Raw genomic sequence first — 12,604 nt, forward strand, 5'->3', positions numbered from 1 at the left:
GAGGTTCAGCACATGCTTCGTATCCGACAGGTATCTCCACAGGGAACCCACCAAGGGCTGCAGAATGTGGTCTAACCACTCCGACAGGTGCTCCAAGAGGGAGCCAATTCCACTCACAATTGGCCTCCCCCGTACATCCTCAATGGATTTGTGGACCTTGGGCAGATGATTAAACGTTGCTATTGCAGGATTCGACACCAGAAGATATTCCTGTGTATATATATCAATATACCCAAGGTCAACCCCATCATCCACTAGGGAGGCCAACTGTTTCTGGAAGCCCCTCGTTGGATCACCCGACAGGCTGATGTAATCATCAGTATTTCTTAATTGTCTATATGCCTCTTTCTTGAAGTCACTAGTGTTAAGGACCACAATAGTACCCCCCTTATCAGCGGCCCTTATTACTATATTATCATTCTTGGCTAGGTTCTTCAGTGCCCTTTTCTGCTTGAGAGTAATATTGCACCCCTGGCCCCTCCTAGATGAATAGTGTAGTTTGGTTAGATCTTGCTCTACCCTCTTCTGGAAAGTTTCTAAGACCCGCCCCCTACTCTGGATGGGGTAAAATGATGACTTAGGTTTAAAAGACGGGGGAACCACAGTACTAACATCTAGTGAGCCTCCCTCTTCTTCCAGTGATTCCAAGACCCTGATATCACATAATTCTTGGAAATCACATGTTTCCGTTACTCTTCCTTCCCCTGGGCCTAAATTGGGAATGGACACATGGCTCTCATTGCTCACTCCCTCATTTTCATGAAAAAATTTCTTTAGAGTGAGGTTTCGAATTAATCTATTTACATCTAATAGCGATTTATTGATGATCTCCTGTTCATCGGGGGGGGGGGGGGCAATATGTCTGACACCCACAGGGAGTATTCAAGGGGGTTGCCAAGGGTCAATTTATTCGACTAAAAAGAAACTGTAGTGAGCCCAGTACCTATGAGAACCAAGCGGATGATCTTACTAAAAGACTCCGGGATAGAGGCTACAGAACTTCTGTCATAAATAGTGCCAGATACAGTGTGCAAAATATCCCCAGGACCAAACTCTTGGAATCCACTAAGGATGGAACCAAGAAAAAAGGTCCAAGTGAGGGTCCCAAGGATAGGGTCACTTTTTTGACTGAATACTCTAGGCAGTATCGTGCCATTTGTAATATAGTAGGTGAACACTTTGGATTATTGGCAGCTGATGACAGTTTGCAGGGGGTGGTAAGAAGGGGGATCAGGTGCTCCTATAGAAAGAACAAATCTATAGGCAATTTAGTTGCTCCAACCAGGTTAAAAAAGGCGGAGGGAGTAACATCATCATGGCTAAGTGTTAAAGGCACATTCCATTGTCATCATCGGACGTGCGTGGCCTGTGAGAGACTAGTGACAGGGGATACATTCTATTCCCTCAACACTGGACAAGAGTTTAAGATAAATTGTTGTCTCAATTGTAGGTCCACATTTATTATCTATGTGATTAGCTGTGAGGAATGCTCTGTCCAGTACGTAGGGCTCACCACGAGAGAGGCCAGAACACGTATAAAGGAACACCTTGCAGACATTAGAGCAGGTGTCCTTACCACCCTGCTTGTATACCACTTTTCAGGTTTTCACTCAAAGGATGTCTCAACATTCACTTGGACCATCATTGAACGGATACCTCCACTAAAGAGGGGACAGGATAGAAAACGTAAGTTGGGGGAGAGGGAGGTCTTCTGGATCGTTAAGCTCAAAACTAGATTTCCCACACTGTATATGTATACACATTTTCTCGACTTAGCTAATTATTATCATTACATATTATATCTACTGCAGTATAGAATGTAACTCCTATGCTCATACTGATCTCCTTGCTGTTCTGTTAACCTGGCAGCTAGGGGCTGGCTTTGCATTGAGAAATCAATTGGTCAGGTTAAGGAGGAGGGTGTGTACCCTCTGACCAATGAGAAATGGGGCTGATGGTTTTATAGTGCACAGTGTACTATTTTTAGATTAGGTAATGAGTAAGGCTTCACGCTGAAACGCGTTTACCTGACTTTTTCAGCCCCAGCACTTTTTTATTCCGTGTTTAACCCGGGGTGTTTATCCCCTCCACCAATATATTTTTTGTTGATTATTTGTAAATTTGTTTACTCTCGTTTCAATAAACCCTTTTTATGTGCATTCCACCCGGTCTGTGCTCCTCCATTTTTCACTTTCTTATCACACATGCTTTATAAGGCAACCAGGTGTTGCCTCCCCCATAAACTTTTGTGGTAAATTTTCGTCCCTATTATGATTACAATGTCGCCTGCAATGACCATTATGTAAAGAACAGATGCAACTTATTGGAAAGTTATTCTAAACTAAATAATGTACAGTAATGCTTTTACAACATTGTTGAATCTTAACCATATTGGTCTAAATAGTGTACAGTATTATATACAAGGAGTACTAATTATTGACAATGCTCTTAATATATATTATATTACAATATAGTAGTGTAATTCATACAGTACATATAATGCTTATATGCTGATGATAATATAGTAAAACAAGGAAATCTGGCACCGAAAGCGATAATACCTATGGCTTTCACATATAATTTATTATATTCACTCAAGTGAATTCTAAGACACAATTAAGTGCATATACATGTAGATGGACAGTAAAAGATAATATTACTTTACTATTCACAATAATATAATCTACATCTCAAGATTCAAAAAGGAACCGAGTCATAATCAACCTAAGAATGGAGAGAATAATAACTCTTCATTTAAACCCCCTGGGGAAAGTGTGTCTAGGTTGTATATACAGCGACTCTAATGTTGCAACAAGATTTTATCCAAATTTCCACCCCTGATGCTCAGTCTGACCTTTTCAATTCCAATCAGGCTAAACGTTCTAACTATAGAACTATAGAGTGCTAACTATAAGTACATTATATACCCCTCCTTTTTTACATATTCTATTTTTACTTAAGCACCGGTCTAACTGACTTTTTGCACTATTTTTAATTACTTGTGCCCTGTTTATTAATACTAGTACATTGTTATGAACATTCTCCCTGTTTTTTCTATATGCAGGAGCACGGTTACTTTGAATATTTAAATTATATATACATCGTCTAGGATTTATTGCCTTTACCATGGCCTTCACCTATAGTGATAGTGACTGGGATAGTGATGTAAAGGACACTTTTAGCTTTGATGAGAATGATGATACCACTAGTGCTGAGAAAGATATATATAAGGCATTCAAGGATCATAAAAACTTGCTTTACAAACAACTTAGGGTTAGATTGGAATTGTCCAGCTTACAAAATGATTTAAAATCAGGTATGATTCCTAGGGGTTTACAAGATCCTTGTATTCCTACTTTTAAGGAAGAATGTGAAGAAGCACTTGATGAGTGCTCTAATAAAATAATGAATTTGATAGTGAGGGAGGATACTTTGAAATTGCAAAAAAATAATAGGGATTTAACTGAGACTACAGTATGACTAAACAAATGGGAAGATAATTCAGAATTTAAGGAATTAAATGATAAAATGAAATAGTAAAAAAAACAATCAGAGATGAAAATTAAAAAGAAAAAGAAATTCATCAGAGATAGTACAGATTACAAAGACAAAGTAGTTTACACCTTTAATAGGACACAACATAATTCTAGAATACAATATGACTCCTGACAATCATCAACTCAAAATAGCGACCAACAGGCCCCTTTAGATGGAACAGACAACACAAGAGATCAAGAAGAAGAAGGGGCAAGACCAAAAACTCTAAACACATCACAAACACAGGGCAAGGAAGTAGAGGACAGACAGGTGATCAATATCTCTTCCACCATATTGATGGAGGCACAACACAGGGTATTAAGAAAAGGACTCTCGTTCTCCCCAACCAACAAACTTGACAAGTTTACGGTTGTAAAAGATTTGCAACTATTTGCTAGAAAACTAGTGTGTCATAAATATTTTGGTGGTTAGAGTGACAGGCCTGTTTCATTAAATGAAGAATCAGTAAGGGACACTTTAGAGTCCATGTTTCACGAATCTGAGGATAGTGCCCAAGACCAAACTAGATTGAATAGTGGCCTCAAAATGGCTTCAAGATATATGCCATCACTCAAAAAAGTACCCGTAGTTGAAGCATTTGTCAATTTGGTGGAAAAAGATATGAGATATACAGATTGGTTGCATTCATAGAGATAACCTTGATAAAGAGGAGAGAAAAGCCTTATTTGAATTACATAATAATCGTGACCTTACAATGATGTCCTCCTATAAGGGTGGTAATATTGTCTAACAGGACACCACTAAATACTAAAGCTAATGTCATCGACTACTGTCTGACAGTAACCAGTATCAAAAGCTTGACAGTAATCCTATGCCTACAATTATGTCGTATTTGGAGTCTCTCCTACTTAAAGCTTTGAATAATCATATTATCTACAAGTCCGAATTTGATTTTCTGTTGCCGAAATTTCCAAGGCTCCCTACATTTTATACCATCCCTAAAGTTCATAAATAGGGGGTTGCATATCCTCCGGGCGTCCCATAGTTTCAAGAATACAGGAACCCTTGGAAAATATAGGACAGTATATCGATCATTTTTTGCAACCTTTTGTCAATAGCCTCAGCTCATTCGTTCAGGATACCACAGATTTGTTGCGTAAAATACAAAATATAGCAATATCGGATCAAGTTCTGCTAGTTACTATAGACGTGGAGTCTTTATACTACAGCATTCCACACAATAAGTGTCTTCTAGCGATCAATCATTATCTGAGCTAGAGAGTAAAAGCCCTAAAAAAACATACAGAATTTGTAATTTCAATTTTGGAATTTGTATTAAATAATAATATTTTTGTATTTGAGGATGTCTATTATGTCCAACTTAAGGGCACTGCTATGGGGGCAAAATTTGGGAGACCAAATGCATTTTTTATATTGACCTCCTTTGATTACAGCACGTCAGTCTGTGGCTTCGCTACATTGATGACATGCTGATGTTCTGGGAGGGTTCTGAGACAGAACTACATTAATTTGTTCAAAAACAAAACAATAAGGAGTTAAATCTCAAATTTACAATGAACTTCAATTTAAATGTAGCTCAGTTTATGGATCTCAATATCTTTAAAAGCAATTGTTACTTACAGACCACTATCTACAGAAAACCGACCTCAACCAGTAGTTTTTTAAGAGATGACAGCCATCATCCACCTTCCTTGATAAAGGGGATAGTGATGTCGCAAACCTAAAATTTTCGGTTCGCTAACGTTCGGTATTGTTCGCGAACGCGCGAACCGCGCAAACCGACATTGAATTCTATAGGCAGGTGAACTTTAAAACCTACAAGGACTCTTTCTGGCCACTATAGTGATGGAAAAGTTGTTTCAAGGGTACTAACACCTGGACTGTTGCATGCTGGAGGGGGATCCCTGGCAAAACTCCCATGGAAAATTACATAGTTGATGCAGAGTCTGCTTTTAAGCCATAATGGGTCTAAATCAACTAACATTCCCAAAGTGGCTGTCTCAAAACATCCCGGACAGAAGATAGATTGATAGTGATAGATAGGATAGATAGATATACATAGATTGATAGTTAGATAGAATCGATAGAAGAGAAATAGATTTGTTAGATATATAATTACCCTAATAAATTCTAATAATCAAACATGCGTTCTTGGACCCAACTAGCTTGTGTCAATTAGTACTTTTCTTAGCACTTTAATCCCTTTCCCCCCCCCCTTATCGGGGGAGTTCTATATGGCCTGCCAGATTACCCTGAAAAATTATAATAATAAGACATGTGGTCTGCTACCTATTTTAACGAGGTTGTGTTTTAAGTACTACCATTCTTAGCACTTTAATCTCTGTAACTCCCCCTATTTGGTGAGGTCTATACAGCCTGGATGATTACCCATACAAAATATAATAATAAGACATCTGCTCTTGGTCTGCGACCCATGGTAACTATGTTGTGTTAATTAGTAATGTCCTTCGCATTTTAATAGCTGTTACTCATACTCACCCTATCGTGGAGGTCTATATGGCCTGCATGATTACCCTTACAAAATATAACAACCAAACATATGTTCTGGGACCCATGGTAAGTAGGTTGTGTTAAGTAGTACTGTTCTTTGCATTTTCATACCTGTTACAACACCAAATGGTGGCAGGTCTATCTGGCCTTCATGATTAGCTGCACCCAAACCCAAAAAAAAGCTGAGTGGTCTTAGACTAACACCCATGGCTAACTCTGTTGTTTCAATTAGTACTATTCTTAGCACTTTCATCCCTGTTACGGGCGGTCTACATGGCCATCATGATTAGCCGAACAAAATACTGCAATCCAACCTTTGCTCAGTCTTCATAGGCCCTTCATTGTCTGTATTTTGATAGTACAGTTCTTATTATTTTTATAGCTGATACAACACCGAATGTTGTCAGCTCTATATGGCCTGCATGATTAGCTGCACCCAATACAAAAATAAATCCAAGCGGTCTTGGATTAACACCCATGGCTAACTCTGTTGTTTCAAGTAGTACTATTCTTAGCACTTTCATCTCATCATCCCTGTTACTTCCAGGACTCTCTGTGGTGGTGGTCTACATGGCCATCATGATTAGCCTAACCAAATACTACAATCCAACCTTGGCTCAGTCTTCCTAAGGCCCTTCATTGGCTGTATTTTGGTAGTACTGTTCTTATTACTACATGGTGGTCTACATGGCCATCATGATTAGCCTAACCAAATACTACAATCCAACCTTGGCTCAGTCTTCATAAGGCCCTTCATTGGCTGTATTTTGGTAGTACTGTTCTTATTAGTTTAATAGCTGATACGACACCGAATGTTTTCAGCTCTATATGGCCTGCATGAATAGCCGCACCCAAAGCCAAAAAAAAGCCAAGCGGTTTTGCACTAACACCCATGGCTAACTCTGTTGTTTCAAGTTCTAATATTCTTAGCTCTTTCATCTCATCATCCCTGTTACTTCCAGGACTCTCGGTGGTGGTGGTCTACATGGCCATCATGATTAGCCTAACCAAATACTACAATCCAACCTTGGCCCAGTCTTCCTAAGGCCCTTCATTGGCTGTATTTTGGTAGTACTGTTCTTATTAGTTTAATAGCTGATACGACACCGAATGTTGTCAGCTCTATATGGCCTGCATGAATAGCCGCACCCAAAGCCAAAAAAAAGCCAAGCGGTTTTGCACTAACACCCATGGCTAACTCTGTTGTTTCAAGTTCTACTATTCTTAGCTCTTTCATCTCATCATCCCTGTTACTTCCAGGACTCTCGGTGGTGGTGGTCTACATGGCCATCAGGATTAGCCTAACCAAATACTACAATCCAACCTTGGCCCAGTCTTCCTAAGGCCCTTCATTGGCTGTATTTTGGTAGTACTGTTCTTATTAGTTTAATAGCTGATACGACACCAAATGTTTTCAGCTCTATATGGCCTGCATGAATAGCCGCACCCAAAGGCAAAAAAAAGCCAAGCGGTTTTGCACTAAAACCCATGGCTAACTCTGTTGTTTCAAGTTCTACTATTCTTAGCTCTTTCATCTCATCATCCCTGTTACTTCCAGGACTCTCGGTGGTGGTGGTCTACATGGCCATCATGATTAGCCTAACCAAATACTACAATCCAACCTTGGCTCAGTCTTCCTAAGGCCCTTCATTGGCTGTATTTTGGTAGTACTGTCATCCTTTTGAATAAAAGATTACAGTAAAGGCATTGATTTTAGAAACCCACAGAGCATTATTTGCAACCGTGAATTTAGAAAAAAAAATTGATTACACACCCGTCACACTTATTTATGCTCAGGCCTTTTTAATACGAGTGTCCCGGAGCCTCAACCGAAACAACAGCATGAAAGAGGAGATATGTCATCCTTTTGAATAAAAGATTACAGTAAAGGCATTGATTTTAGAAACCCACAGATCATTATTTGCAACCGTGAAATTAGAAAAAAACATTGATTACACAGCTGTGACACTTATTTATGCTCAGGCCTTTTTAATACGAGGGTCCCGGAGCCTCAACCGAAACAACAGCATGAAAGAGGAGATATGTCATCCTTTTGAATAAAAGATTACAGTAAAGGCATTGATTTTAGAAACCCACAGATCATTTATATGACCCGTGTAATAGAAAAAAACATTCATTAGACACCGGTTACACTTATTTATCCTCAGGCCTTGTTAATACGAGGGTCCCGGAGCCGCAACTGAAACAACAGCATGAAAGAGGACATATGTCAATCTTTTTGAATTATAGATTACAGGAAAGGCATTGATTTTAGAAACACTGAGATAATTACTTGCAACCGGGAAATAAAAAAAAACATTGAACAGACACCCAGTACACTTTATTATCCATAGGCCTTTTCAGCAGAGGCTCCAGGACCCTCAACAAAAACAAGAGCAGGGAGCTGGGCATAGGAGTACAATGGAGTGTGACAATAATAATCTGAAGGTGAAGATTGCATAGTTGTGGCATTTTAATTTTGTTATCGTGGGAACTTAGTACTTGCAATGACCTTGCTCTGGTGAATCCATATCGCAAATGTGTTATTTAAGGCACTGTTTGTCTATTTTTTTGAATATCAGCATTTGATAAATGAAGCTCAACTTAAGGCTGGTGAGAAACGACCTTTCTTCTGGCTGTTTGCAAATGTTGTGGCTCTGGACAAACATGTGAATAAGGGGCCATCAGCCATATTCTGCACGCAACCCCTTTGATGATTGACGATAAACATGTGTCACCTGCAAGCAGAGTTCGTTACTTCTGTCTAAATCATCTTCCTGGTATGGACAGGCCACTGTTTCCCACAGCAAGTACGAATTTTGAAATACAAGATTGTCTTGAGTATGGTAGGAAAACAAAGTTTATTTAATTCTGTACTATCTATCACCACAAAAAATGAACTTCTTGAAGCAACAAAAATGCCAGCAATTTCATGTGCTTATGGATGACAAGGACGTCATGTCCTTTGGTGCACAGAGATGGAGACGATTTTTGCCCTCCCTGTACACTACCCAGATGTCTCAAACATCACCAGAAACACAATACAGCCACTCTTGTGAAGTTCCTGGAGTGTTCCGGTAGCCATCTCTTTGCGCTCCTAAAGGAATACTTTATCAGTGTTTTTGTATACATCCGACAACAGCTTCGGAGACTGTGGTGACGCACATGTTATTTACTGTTGTTCCAGCTGTGGCAATATCAATTGGCATGAAAAAGTTAAGATTTGTGGGTTGGGGAGCCTATAGCTGTTAAGGTAGGACGTGTGTTTGAGGAGCTCCAGGTCTTACAAGTTACTTTGCAGTTAATTTTCAACCTTAATTTAATTTTCTTTTTGGGATTCATAGTCACACTTTCTGGGGCTATCCAAGAGGAGCCTGGTAAAAGCAGTAGTTGTCACCCCTTATATCAACGGGTACCGAGACCTGTTTTTTGCCTTTCCAATATTACGCCGTACTCCAAACTAATCCTGAATGAAAAAAAAATAAATTAAAATTTGAAATAGTGACGCACATTTTATGCATGCTGTGGCAATTGCAATTTGCAATAAAAATCATCTGCTAACAACAACCACTACCTACGACCACACCTGACTCCTGAAGTCATGCTTCAGTTATTAAGTCAAGTTAAATAGATTTTCTTTTTTTTTATGCTCAGCAGAGGCTCCAGGACCCTCGACAAAACCAGCAGCAGGAAAGAGGACATATGGCATCCTTTTGAAAAAATGATTATAGGAAAGGCATTGATTTCAGAAACACAGAGATCATTAGTTGCAAACGGTAAATAGAAAAAAAAATTGATTAGACACCCAGTACACTTATTTTTCATTAGGCCTTTTTAATAAGATTAAGAGGCTCCTGGAGCCTCAACAGAAACAACAGCATTAAAAAGTACATATGGCATCCTTGTGAATAATAGATTACAGGAAAGGTATTGATTTTAGAAACCCGTGGATAATTTTTTGCAACCATGAAATCTAAAAAAACATAGATTAGACACCCAGTACACTTCTTTATCCTTAGGCCTTTTAAGCATAGGCTCCAGGACCCTCAACAAAACCAGCAGCAGGAAAGAGGACATATGGCATACTTTTGTAAATTAGATTACAGGAAAGGCATTGATTTTAGAAACACAGAGATCAGTTATATGACCCGGGAAATAGAAAAAAAACATTGATTGGACACCCAGTACACTTATTTATCCTTAGTCCTTTTTATAAGAGTGTCCCGGAGCCTCAACAGAAAGAACAGCATGAAATAGGACATATGGCATCCTTTTGAAAAATAGATTACAGGAAAGGCATTGATTTTTGAAAGACAGAAAAAATTTGTTACAACCGTGAAATCTAAAAAAACATTGAATAGACACCCAGTACACTTCTTTATCCTTAGGCCTTTTTAGCAGAGGCTCCAGGACACTCAACAAAACCAGCAGTAGGAAAGAGGACATATGGCATCCTTTGTGAAAAAAAGATTATAGGAAAGGCATTGATTTTAGAAACCCGGGGATAATTTGTTGCAACCGTGAATTTTAATTAAAAAAAAATGATTGGATGGACACCCAGTACAATTCTTTATCCATAAGGCCTTTTTATAAGAGGGTCCAGGACCCTCAAACAAAAAACCAGCAGGAAAGAGGACATATGGCATACTTTTGAACAATAGAGTACAGGAAAGGCATAGATTTTAGAAACCCATAGAAATTTTTTTTATAATGTAAATTTGAATAAAAAAAATGATTCGATGGACAGCCAGTACACCTCTTTCTCCTTAGGCCTTTTTATAAGAGGGTCCTGGACCCTCAAAAAAAAACACCAGCAGGAAAGAGGACGTATGGCATCCTTTTGAACAATAGAGTACAGGTACAGCATTGATTTTACAAACCCAGAGATCATTTTGTTCAATTGTTAAATAGAAAAATAAAAATGAGTGGCCAACCAGTACACCTCTTTCTCCTTAGGCCTTTTTATAAGAGGGTCCTGGACACTAAAAAAAAACACCAGCAGGAAAGAGGACGTATGGCATCCTTTTGAACAATAGAGTACAGGTACGGCATTGATTTTACAAAACCAGAGATAATTTTGGTCAAATGAGAAATAGAAAATAAAAAAGAGTGGACACCCAGTACACCTCTTTCACCTTAGGCCTTTTTATAAGAGTGTCCAGGACCCTCAAACAAAATACCAGCAGGAAAGAGAACATATGGCATACTTTGGAACAATAGAGTACTGGTACGGCATTGATTTGTGAAACCCACAGATAATTGTTTGTAAAAGTGAAATTGCACCAAAAACCATGCTTGGACTCCCACTCCAGGTCGTTCTCCTTCAGCTTTTTTATAAGAGGGTCCAGCACCCTCAACAGAAACAACTGCAGGAAACACCACCACATATGCCATCATTTTGCACAAGTGAGTACAGGTATGGCATCCATTTTAGAAACCCAAAGATAATTGAGAGGAACCAGGAACATTTTTCTAAAAACTGGATGGGGCACCCATTACTACAGGTCGTTCTCCTTCAGCCTTTTTATATCATGGGCCACGACCCGCAACAGGCACAACAGCATGAAACACAACATATGCCACCTTTTTGCACAATAGAGTACAGGTATGTCATAGATGGAACACGGAGATAATTTAGAGCAACCAAGAGACGGATAAAGATGCTTGGTCGGTCCTACTCTTTCAAATTTGTTGCATTTTGCGTTCAATTGAATGGTACACCGGATATGAGTGGTGTGTAAAGTTGTACAATTCATAACAGTTTAATCACTAGTGTTATGTGCATTATTTTTTTTATTTGAGTTTTGTACCCACAGAGATGCAGCAGAGGCCAGAAAAATTAGGAATGTACAAATGACTGAAAAATTGGGGTATTGTTGGAGCAACTGCTGTAGCAGCGGCCAGAAAAATCGATGTTTGTAAAACATTTATAAAGTGCCCTAAAAGCTTGTGGCTTGAACACTAGTTGTTGGCGGATAAGTCAAGCAAGTCCTCCGTCTTTATAACCAAAAAAAAAGGCCAGCCTGTGTACCAGTTGTAGCCCAAGGCAGCTCATATCATCATCAGTAGATTTTATTCAAATGTATCGCCCAATGTCAGTCCCTTCGGGATCCAGCCCTCATTCATTTTTATAAAAGTGAGATAGTCAAGGCTTTTTTTACCTAGGCGACTTCTCTTCTCAGTGACAAAACCTCCTGCTGCACTAAAAGTCCTTTCAGACAGGACGCTTGAAGCGGGGCAGGCCAGAAGTTCCATTGCAAATTGGGATAGCTCAGGCCACAAGTCCAGCCTGCACACCCAGTAGTCAAGGGGTCCATCGCTCCTGAGAGTGTCAAGATCCGCAGTTAAAGCTAGGTAGTCTGCTACCTGTCGGTTGAGTCTTTCTCTAAGGCTGGATCCCGAAAGGCTCTGATGGTGCATGGGAGTTAAAAAGGTACGCATGTCCTCCATCAACAAGACGTCAGGAAAGCGCCCGGTCCTTGCCGCCGTGGTCGTGGGAGGAGGAGGATTAATTTCATCTCTTCCCCTGTTACATTCCCGTGGTGCTGTGACATCACCCTTATACGCTGTGTAA

This window comes from Bombina bombina, chromosome 4, assembly GCF_027579735.1.
Source record: "Bombina bombina isolate aBomBom1 chromosome 4, aBomBom1.pri, whole genome shotgun sequence".
Classification (NCBI taxonomy): Eukaryota; Metazoa; Chordata; class Amphibia; order Anura; family Bombinatoridae; genus Bombina; species Bombina bombina.